Source organism: Benincasa hispida, chromosome 1 (assembly GCF_027475165.1).
Source record: "Benincasa hispida cultivar pf3 chromosome 1, pf3_genome.v1.1, whole genome shotgun sequence".
In the NCBI taxonomy this organism is placed as follows: Eukaryota; Viridiplantae; Streptophyta; class Magnoliopsida; order Cucurbitales; family Cucurbitaceae; genus Benincasa; species Benincasa hispida.
In genome coordinates this window covers 8,832,603-8,844,124 of record NC_143478.1, presented here as the reverse complement: position 1 = coordinate 8,844,124, position 11,522 = coordinate 8,832,603, and the positions used below count along the sequence as shown (strand labels likewise).

At 37.4% G+C, this 11,522-nt stretch overlaps 1 non-coding gene across 1 annotated transcript; it reads right to left on the bottom strand.

The window, feature by feature from the left end:
- Positions 1 to 9,169: 9,169 nt before the first annotated feature.
- On the bottom strand, positions 9,170 to 9,276 carry LOC120070463 (small nucleolar RNA R71). Its single transcript, XR_005479958.1, has one exon. It is a non-coding gene; the product is annotated as a small nucleolar RNA R71 (small nucleolar RNA).
- Positions 9,277 to 11,522: the final 2,246 nt, after the last annotated feature.

The window sequence follows — 11,522 nt, the reverse complement described above, 5'->3', positions numbered from 1 at the left end:
CCGCTCAGAAACCACTCGAACTGGCCCAAAAACTCCCAAACCAGCCTAAAAACTCCAAAAACCAAGTTGAACCAGTCAAACCGACTCAACCAGGTCAAACGGATTGGTCTAGACCATCTGGACCGGCTGGTCAACGCACGCTGGTGCAGTCAATGGAAGTGCGGGTCAGGTCGATGGAGGCGGAGCGGGCGCACGGGTTGCGAGTAGGAGAGAGACACGCGGGCAGCTTCGAACCGGGTCGCGAATCGGAGCGGGCAGGTGCTTGGGTCGGATTTGGCCAGGCGCACCTATGAGGCTTCTCCAAACTGGGTCTACTTGCTCGGGCTGACGGGTCGGGTCTAGGAGGCTTCCTCAGGTCCGGGTGCAGAATTCGGGTCTGTGATCACAATTTCTTCAATTTTGTTGTTGTCCTCTCTCTCGGAATCAAAAAATTACAGCCTAATTTCAACTCTATTGACTCCAACAAATTTACAGACCCTTTTTCACACATTAATGCTCGTAAACAAGTGAGCAATTACAAATTTCCACAAGAAATTAAAAAAAAATAATGCCAAAATCATAATAAATCCACTTTAGTACATATTTCATTCAACACTTAAATAGAAAGGAAAAAACACACACCAAAAAGCAATTGAGCGTAATTAAAGCATGCTCTTATACCGCATGATGGAACTCGAGACATGCGCAGTGGAATTAGGATCTAATTATACTCTAATTGCTTTTAATTTAAAGTAAAAGATGCATGCAATTTGAAGGGGGGAAAACAGTAATTAACTTACCTTTGAATCCAAACAGTAATTAAGCTCTTGACCCGAACTCTTTTGGATCACTACTAAAGTTGACCTACTATCCTCTGGACTCAGAACCGAATTGTGGAACCCGGTAGATGAAGAAAACCAAGAGAGAGAAAGAAATGGGAAAAATTAGATGGAATTTTGGTTTTTGGGTTTTCCCTTTGTTTTTTAGCCCAATTTTGAAAAAACTAAATTTTAAAAAATTGTAAGAGTTTTAAATCCAAATTCAAAAGTCTAATTTATAGAAAAACCATGCAACAATTGCATGAACCAAATCCATAAAAACCCAACATCTATAATCTACTATCTTAGTGGGCTCAATGTCTCCACTATAAGCCAACACCTAACCCACTATTTTGTTAGTGGAATTATCCAACAAAAGTTTGAATTTTCTCACTAACTTTAGTCAAATGGCAAAATAGTCATTTGGTCAAAGTCAAACTTTCACCAAAAAGTCAACATTTTAACTTTTTATGATTTTTTCCATGTTGACTAATTTTGACGTCCCGAACATGAATCCACATTCATTTTCTCGAAATTCAACTCACATTTGAATATAAGGCGGTCAAAGTTTGACTTTTCAAAATCAAAAGTCAACTCATTGACTTTTTACATCTTTGACCATTTCCATTATTTCCGAGCTTCCGAATATGAACGTATTCATATTCTTGATACTTAAATTACATTTAAATATTAAAGTTGTATCTCTAAACTGAAAAACCCGACTACTATATCACATATACGTGTCGGTTTCTCTCTCTTCACCTAATTCGAACAATTCGAATCATTCTATCATACTGTTCTAAGTTTATTCCATATGAGCTAGTAGAGGAACCTAATGAACCTATAGATCATGGACTCCAACGATCCGAGATTAGCTGGCTAAACTCTTTTGACAGAGCTAATCAACATTCGTTAACTAACGGGTCATTCCACTATAGTCCTGTAGTTGCACTCCCCCCACTATAGATATATTTGTGTCCATTTGATATAACCATGATTAGTAAGCTAATCCTTCACAAGTTGTTCGTAATTTCGGTTAGGTCATAAAAATCGTTTTACCCCCAAGACTACATTTTATTCCTTAAGTTCCACTGATCCTCTAATGAACAAATGGTTTAAGGTCCAACCTATAAATCGAATCCCTCTCGGGCCAAGGATAGGGTGGGGCCCCTTGTTCAAGACTTGGATTCATTACTAAAGGGAACAACCTATCTACTATCCCTATAACAGGTAGGAGTGAATTCCGTCTTGTACCCTATGTTCCCAGATATCCACCTGATCTTACCCTTGAAATAGGAGGCTTATTGGGCCAACGATATTGAGCTACCCTCACCTATGCAGATCTAACGATAATTCCGAGTGAATAGGAGTTCATAGTTAGCTCAGAATTAAGATTAAGTTACCTAGGTCATCAATTAACGAAATAGTCAGTTTATAACGTAAAAAGTGACTATTTCATAGTTTAGTCTTATGCAAACTCATTGCATAGGATGCCCCCACTCATATATCTCTATATGAACGATTCAGGATCACATCGTTTGTACTAACTACAAAGTAGGCCGCATCCATAGTGTCCCCAGAATAAGGCTCCCAACCTTATTCATATACTATAGACCATTTTGGCTATATATTTGAACTTGATCCATATTTATATCACTACATAAAGTTCAAACTATATTAATAGCCTCGGGACCTTAGTTTATTGGATTCAAGATTACAATTTTAATAACAACTTTATCGAAAAACAAAACAGAATATGTTTATTAATCTACAAACTACGAGTTTTAGGACATAAAATCCAACAAATAATATGTATAGTTAAAATATGAATTATGTATGTGAATTCATATTTTATCACATTGGGTTATTTTAATAGATTGAGTAGCAATCTAATTAATTAAAGCCATAGATTCCTAATTGAGTATGAATTTAATGGGTAGAAGCCCATTCCTAGTTAGTTAGGATTTAATGAGAACCCTAATTGAACTAGCATATAAAGAGATCTTAGAGCTATGGTCTCATATACCAAACACTAATCCAATTTAGAGAGATCCCATTAAGGACATTCAGAGTTTTGGTTGAGGAAGACCATAGTCATCTATCATCATCTTGAAGCTATCATCAGTTTCTCAATGGATTTCGGTATATTATTTATTCTTGACAATTTGACATGAATGATCCTAAAATTTATCTATTCAATATAGATATAAAGTAATTATATTAAGAAGCGGTATCGGAGCATGAATTTCATGTTGGATTATTGGTTTATATTTGCTTTCCATTGGTATTGTGATTCAATTTGATTTCAGTGAAGATGCCTAAAGAATTTAAAGATTAAAAAAAAATCGAATTCTTCATTACCCACTCTAGTGGAAAACTCTGTTTCTGGTGATTTATGAGTTCAATACGAAATTATCGAGAAATTTTGTCATGGAGAATGTTTGAGATACAAAGGAAATTGATCTCTATTTTAGACAAGGTGACAACTTCATAGACTAAAACAGAGTGGGTTTTGGAACGATTTGCGTTTGATAATGTTTGTAAATTGCCTTTTGGTTTCAACTCTGGTTATCTCGATGACAAGGATAATGTCAGTGCTTCTTGTTTCATCTTATCGGTGTTTCTTGATTTTGATTCATAATTCTTGAATTGAAATCTAAATTTGATTGAAGATCTTGTATTTTCAAGAATTAATCAATTAATCAATCAATCCTATAGGTAATTCTTGTTTAAATTAGGGATTGATTGATAATTTTGTAATTTTAAATTTATAATTTGATTGATGATTTTGTGCATTTAAGCTTAAATTTGATTAATCATTTGTGAATTTAAGTTTAAATTTGATTAATTATTTGTCAATTAGGTTTAAATTTGACCAATCATTTGTGGATTTAAGATTAATTTGTATTAATCATGTTGTGGATTCAAGATTAATTAATCATATTGTGGAATAAATTTAAATTTGATTAATGATATTTGGTGATATTCACATATTCACGTTGCTTTAGTTGTATTATGTGTATGCAATTATTTGGTGAATTTTGGTAAAGACTATTTGGTGTTCTTTTCCTAATGTTTTTGTACAATAATATTGTTATATTATTTTGTATCATATTTAGGTTGGATTGGTCAAAATAATATGTTACAAAAGTAGCATTTGTTATCTAGATTAGTTTACTTCTAAAATATAAGATGTTCATATTCATGGATTTATATGGAAAATTATCGATCCAAAGGAAGATAATTATTTGACCAAATTATGGGTATGCATGTGGTAATGAGTATGTGACAATTATAAAAATTACTCATGTAAATAAATAGTCGATCCAAAGAAAGTTTTTTTTTTACAGAGTTTATTGTCAGTACTTTGATTCCTCCATTCAAAGTATCATTTACAGTTGGTGTTTTTATTGGATTTTATGTCCTAAAACTCGTAGTTTGTAAATTAATAAATATATTTTGTTTTGTTTTTCGATAAAGTTGTTATTGAAATTGTAATCTTGAATCCAATAAATTAAGGTTCTGGGGCTATTTAATGTAATTTGAACTTTATGTAGTGACATAAATGTGGATCAAGTTCAAATATATAGCCAAAATGGTCTATAATATATGAATAAGGATGGGCGCCTCATTCTGGGGACACTATGAATGCGGCCCACTTTGTAGATAGTACAAACGATGTGATCCTAAATCGTTCATATAGAGATATGTGAGTGGGGGTATCCTATGTAAAGAGTTTACATAAGACTGAACCATGAAATAGTCACTTTTTACGTTCTAAATGCCGTTTTATGTATAAAACTGACTATTTCGTTAATTGATGACCTAGGTAACTTAATCTTAATCCTGAGCTAACTATGAACTCCTGTTCACTCAAAATTATTCTTAGATCTGCATAGGTGAGGGCAGCTCAATATCGCTGGCCCAATAAGCCTCCCATTTCAAGGGTATAATCGGGTGGATAGTTGGGAACATAGGGTGCAAGACGGAATTCACTCCTACCCATTATAAGGATAGTAGATAGGTTGTTCCCTTTAGTACTGAATTCAGGTCTTGAACAAAGGGCCCCACCTTCTCCTTGGCCAGAGAGGGATTCGGTTTATAGGTTGGACCTTAAACCAATTGTTCATTAGAAGATCAGTGGAACTTAAGAAACAAGATGTAGTCTTGGGGGTAAAACAGTTTTTATGACCCAGCCGAAATTATGAACAACCTGTGAAGGATTAACTTACTCATCATGGTTATATCAAATGGACACAAATATATCTATAGTGAGGGGAGTGCAACTACGGAACTTTAGTGGAATGACCCGTTAGTTAACGAATGTTGATTAGCTCCGTCTAAAGAGTTTAGCTAGCTAATCTTGGATCATTGGAGCCCATGATCTATAGGTCCATTAGGTTCCCCTACTAGCTCATATGGAATAAACTTAGAACAGTATGATAGAATAATTTGAATTGTTCGAATTAGGTAGAGAGAGAGAAACCGACAAGTATATGTGATATAGTGGTCGGGTCTTTTTTAGCTTAGAGATACAGCTTTAATATTAAAATGTGATTTAAATATCAAGAATATGAATACGTTCATATTCGGAAGCTCGAAAATGATGGAAATGGTCAAAGTTGTAAAAAGTCAAAGAGTTGACTTTTGACTTTGAAAAGTCAAAACTTTGACCGACCTTATATTCAAATGTGATTTGAATTTCGAGAAAATGAATGCGGATTCATGCTCGGGAAGTCAAAATTAGTCAACACGGAAAAAAAATCATAAAAAGTCAAAATGTTGACTTTTTGGTCAAAAACTTTGACCAAATGACTATTTTGCCCTTTGACTGTAGTTAGTGGGAAAAACCAAACTTTTATTGGATAATTCCACTAACAAAATAGTGGGCTAGATGTTGGCTTATAGTGGAGACATTAAGCCCACTAAGTGAATGGATTCTAGGTGTTGGGTTTTTGTGAAGATTTTTCATGCAATTGTTGCATGCCTTTTTTCTATAAATTGGGCTCTTCAATTTAGTTAAAAGACTTTTGCCATTTTAGAAAAAGGGTGCTCTAAATTTGGGCTGGAAAATCCTATGTTCTTTGAGTGAAATAAAAACCCAAACTCAAATTCATCTTATTTTCCATCTCTTTTCTCTCTCTCAGTTCTCTTCATCCACCGAGTTCCACAACTCGGTTTTGAGTCCAGAGGATAGTAGGTCAACTCTAGTGGTGGTCCGAAAGAGTTCGGGTCGAGATTCAATGAGGAGAAGCGGTTTTCAGGGGCTTCAAAGGTAGTATTTTACACTTTTTAATCCACTGTTTTTTCCTTCATGATGCATGCTTATTTCCTTTAATTTAAGAGCAATTAGAGTGTAATTAGATCCTAATTCCGCTGCGTATGTCTCGAGTTCCATCAGTTTTTGCCCAAACGCTAGACATCAATGTTGTGTTAGTTATCTTGTTAACTAGGCCAATCGCATATGTGAAATTATTTGGTTATATTTTAATTGTGAATATATGTTTTATTGTTTATTGTTTCAGTTGGTCTTACTCAAATATTTGGAAATTTGAGTTCAATCCTCAAGTTGAATTGATCAAACTTCAAGATTTGGAAGGAAAGCCTAGAGATACTTCTCGGATGTATGGATTTGGACCTTGTATTAAGGACCGATAAATCTACTTCTACTGAGGAACAACTAAATACGACTAAGATTGAGAAGTAATCGCATGTGTCCGATGAACATTAGGCACTCCATTCCAGAGTCTTTTCGGGGCTCTATCATGGAATGTGAAAATACCAATAAGTTTTTTGCTCAAATTGAGAACTGTTTTTCTAAAAATAAAAAAGGGGAATCAAATAGTCTTTTGATTTCTTTAACTTCCATGAGATATAAGGGCAATTGGAACATAAAGGAGTATGTTATGAAAATATCTAATCACGCAGGTAAGTTAAAGGCACTTGATATCAAGATAAATGAAAATTTACTCGTACATCTGATACTTATCTCTTTTCCTACACAATTCACTTAGTAAAGATAAGCTATAATACTCAGGAGAATAAATGAAGTATTAATGAGCTTATCTCACAATGTGTGCAAGAAGAAAATAGGATTAAGAGAGAAAGGACAAAAAATGCTCGTTTGGCAACTGACTCTTGTGATAGGAAAAAAAGGAAATCTACGGATGCTGCATAAGGGACATCTCAACAGAATAAGAGAAAAATTGGATTACTAAAAATCCTTGTTTTTTCTATAAAAATGAAGGTCACTTCAAGAAAAATTGTCTCAAGTACGCCAAGTGGCGTGTAAAGAAGGGTACGCTTCTTAATTTTGTTTGTTCTGAAGTTAATTTAGCTTTTATACCCACAGACACTTGGTGGATAGATTCTGGTGCTACTACTCATATAAGTATACCAATGCAAGGTTGTCTGTTGTCATGGTCATGCTTGTCCATAGCATGTTGCCCATGGTCGCATGTCCGCCTCCACCTTTTCTTATCATGCTTTCAACCTATGTATTTCATTTTGCTAGTTAGTTTTCTATGTACTTTTTTTAGTGTATGATCGGTCACCTGTTTCCATATGCGAGGGTGGCATATGTCTTTTTGTTCAGAATGCACTATATGGAGGTAAGACAAATCATCATATCCTCAAACCTAAAGACAAATCATCATATCCTCATACCTGGAGTGGTATGCTATAAAGCTGTTGTTGTTTATTGCTTTCTATTCTACTACCATCTTTATTTGCTCAAATTTTGCTTTCAAACGTATGCGAAAACCTTTTCCTCTAAACTCATTTTCTAAAACCGTTTTCTCCGAAACAAGGGTGGAGGTTGTGAAAGGCACTTCGTGTGCCATCGGTGATCCAAATTTGAATTGACTGACTTGTTCTTGAGTCGGAACAAGTGTCGCACATTCGCTAAGCGAAGCTTTCGAAAGGGTGATTATGACAGTTGGTATCAAAGCCAATTCGGCTCGTGAAGTTGAGAAGTTATGGTTATGTTTGCTATGAAACAGTTAACTAGCTTAACTGGGGATCTTCATGCTATGCGATTATCTTGTATTATGTATGCTTCATTCGTCCATTAGAGATACTCAGGAGGATAGTCTAAGGGTAGGATCTAAGCTTGGGAAGGTCAGGTCAGAATCTAGGCTTGGGATAATCAGATTAGAACACATAATCAAGAGATAGAAGCTTAGGAATAAGCACTATTTGCTATTAACGCATCGCATACATCCTAGAGATAGGATATGATTGTATGCGGTCACCTTGCCTTTGTGCATCTTGCATCATCACATAGGAAAAGAGTAGAAACTTAGGAATAATCTCTATAGACACTTTTGCATTCAACACATGCGTCCTAGACTTAGGAGCATCGCATTTGCATTGGAAAATGACTTGTTGTGCATAGTTGTAGCATGATCGCATAGTCTGACGCATTCCCAAGTAATGCTAGCTAAAGACCTTCTCAACCCGTTCATCCGCATACTCAGTGCATCTATCACACAATCAGACTTTTCTCAAATTTTCCGCATTTGTTTATTTTTCATTACCACAATCAACAAAATCAAACAATTATTTGAGTTACCGGTTACCGCAAGGTTTTCTAAAAATTACCACTGCACCTGTTTTCCCCAGTCCCTGAGTTCGACCTTGGACTTACCAGGAACTCAGTGGGGTTTACACTTGGATTCCAATGAGAAAACTTGAGTGCTCAACGCATTTTCATCATCGCATTTCATCCACAATTCCACATCATAAAATAACGCATCAAGTTTTTGGTGCCGTTGCCGGGGACTTTGGCAAAATAGTGTGCTAACAGTAATTTTTTGGATTTCTTTGCAGACTCTCAATCTTTGGCGAATTACGACCTGGAGATTGAGAAGATGTTCAAAAGGAGATTAAGAGACCGCCAACAACAACAGTCAAATAAAGAAGAGATGGCGGAGCAGCCTGGAAACGGAGCACCAAACGAAAACAACGTCATGGTGAATCTAATCCTTCTGGCTAACGATCGTAATAAACCTATTAGGGACTATGCATCTCCAAACCTCTATGATTTCTCTCCAGGAATCATGAGGCTTGCCCTCGATGGAAGCAGATTCGAAATGAAACCGGTGATGCTACAAATGATCCAGACTGCAGGGCAATTCAGAGGCCGGCGTGGCGAGGACCCACATGCCCACCTCCGAAGTTTTATAGAAATCTGTAACACTTTTGTGTTCACGAACATCTCTTCCAAAGAAGTTCGACTAACTTTGTTCCCATTTTCTCTTTGCGATCAGGCAAGGAAATGGGTGTATTCCCTCGAACTAAGAGAGATCACTTCTTGGGAACAGGTCGTAGAAAAATTCATGAAGAAATATTTTCCACCTACTGAGAATACTAGACGAAGGAAACTCATAACAAATTTTGAACAAGACATGGACGAATCGCTCAGTGATGCATGGGCGAGGTTTAAGAAGTTGGTCAAGGACTGTCCACACAATGGTTTACCAGACTGCCTTCAGATGGAAATCTTTTATCATGGTTTGAATCCCACTTCGCAAACCGCTGCCAATGCGGCAGCAGCTGGTGGTCTGCTTGACAAAACGTATGATGAGACTAAGAATATCTTGGATCACATTTCTAAAAACCACGAGGATTGGAGAGAGAGTGATTAGAGACTGAGAATCAAGTATAACGACGCAAGTAATGGTGTTATTGCTTCACTACAGAATCAGATGACCGCAATGATGAATTTAATTCAGGGAATTGCGATCAGCAGCCCAACACCGCAATATGGGCAAGTAAACGCAATTAGTCAAAACACCACAAGGTGTGCGACTTGCAGTGATGGGTACGCAATGGAAGAATGCCCATAAAATCCACAGTCTATCTACTTTGTGAAAAATAATCTATTTTCGAATACCTACAACCCCGAGTGGAGAAACCACCCCAATTTTGCATGGAAGAATCAACAAAAAAATTTCCAACCTGTGGCGCAGAAAGAAGGGCCACCTGGATTCTTCCCACGCCACAACAGTCAAACAAGCAATCAAGCCAGTAGCTCACAACCACCGCAATCATCCTCCTTGGAGAGCCTGTTGAAGCAGTACATAGAGAAAAGCGAAACTGTGCTTCAAAGTCAGGCTATGTCCATCCACAATCTAGAATTACAGATGGGCCAGGTTGCAAGTGAGCTAAAGAACAGACCTCAAGGGGCTTTGCTGAGTTCAATAGAACTCCCACGCAACCCGGGGGGATCAAGTAAAGGGCAATGTCAGGTTGTGACATTGCGAAGTGGAAAAACTGTGGAGGGAGAAAAGAAGGAGCTTAGTTGGACTGATCCCATTGCAGTTGAACCTGAAATTGCGATGACACAAGAAGAAGAAGGAGAAAAAGAAGCAATAGAGCCAGAAGTTGTGTCCACCTCAAAGCCAACTGAGAAGGAGACCGTGAAAGTGCAGTTACCATCTTTCCCACAGAGACTTAGATGGAAAAAGAATGAAGAGGTACAATACCAACGCTTTCCGACTATGCTAAAGCAATTACATATTAATATTCCATTCAGTGAAGCGATTGAGGAGATGCCTGCATACGCCAAGTTTCTGAAGGAAATGGTAACCAAGAAGAAGGGCACTGGTAAGTTTACCATGGCGGCGTTAACATAGAGTTCGAAATCAATAATTCCACCGAAGATGAGCGATCTTGGGAGCTTTACTATACCTTGCTCCATAGAATGACTGTACATCGGGAAAGCCTTGTGTGACCTTGGAGCCAGCATCAATTTGATGCCTTTGTCGATCTTTAAGCAGCTGAATGCGGGGCAACTTGCACCCACGACCATGACTCTCCAACTGGCCGATAGATCTCTGGTGCATCCAGAGGGGAAGGTGAAGGACGTGTTGATCACCATCAACAAATTTATTCTACCAGCCGATTTCATCATCTTGGATTACGAGGCCGACAAAGATGTGCCCAATATCATAGGGCAACCATTTTTATCAACAGGTCGAGCCCAGATTGATGTGCATAAATGGGAGATCACTTTGAGCATAAACGAATAGAAGCTCAAGTTCAACATCATCCGTGTCATGAAGTTTCCTGACGAAGAAGACCTGCATGACTCAAACGATGACCAGAACCTGATTGAAGAAGAAAAGTTTGATGAAGAGAATGAAGAAGAGGATGCAAGCGCATCCATTGTTTCCTGTAATGCGATCATAACAAAAACAAGCAAGGAAGAAAAGATGATCGCAAACCAAGAAGAAGAGCCAACAGAAAAAGAAGAAAGAAAAACAACGCAACCGTCCCTAGTAGAACCACCAACATTGGAATTAAAGACCCTACTGAACCACTTAAAGTACACATTTTTGGGGCAGAATGAGAAGTTGCCAGTAATAATTTCCTCAAAACTTAAAGAAGACCAGGAGAATGCGTTGAAAAGCATTCTGAGGAAACATGTGCGAGCAATTGACTGGACGCTCGTGACATTAGAGGAATTAGCCTAGCGTACTGTATGCACCGCATTCGTTTCCAAGAATCAACGTAGGCTCAACCCTACGATGAAAGAGGTCGTTAAAAAAGAGATCATTAAATGGTTAGATGCGGGCATTACTTATCCTATAGCAGATAGCACGTGGGTTAGCCCTGTACAGTGTGTGTCAAAAAAGGGTGGCATGATGGTAGTCTCGAATGAAAATAATGAGCTAATACCGCAAAGGACCGTCACTGAGTGGCGCATTTGCATGGACTACC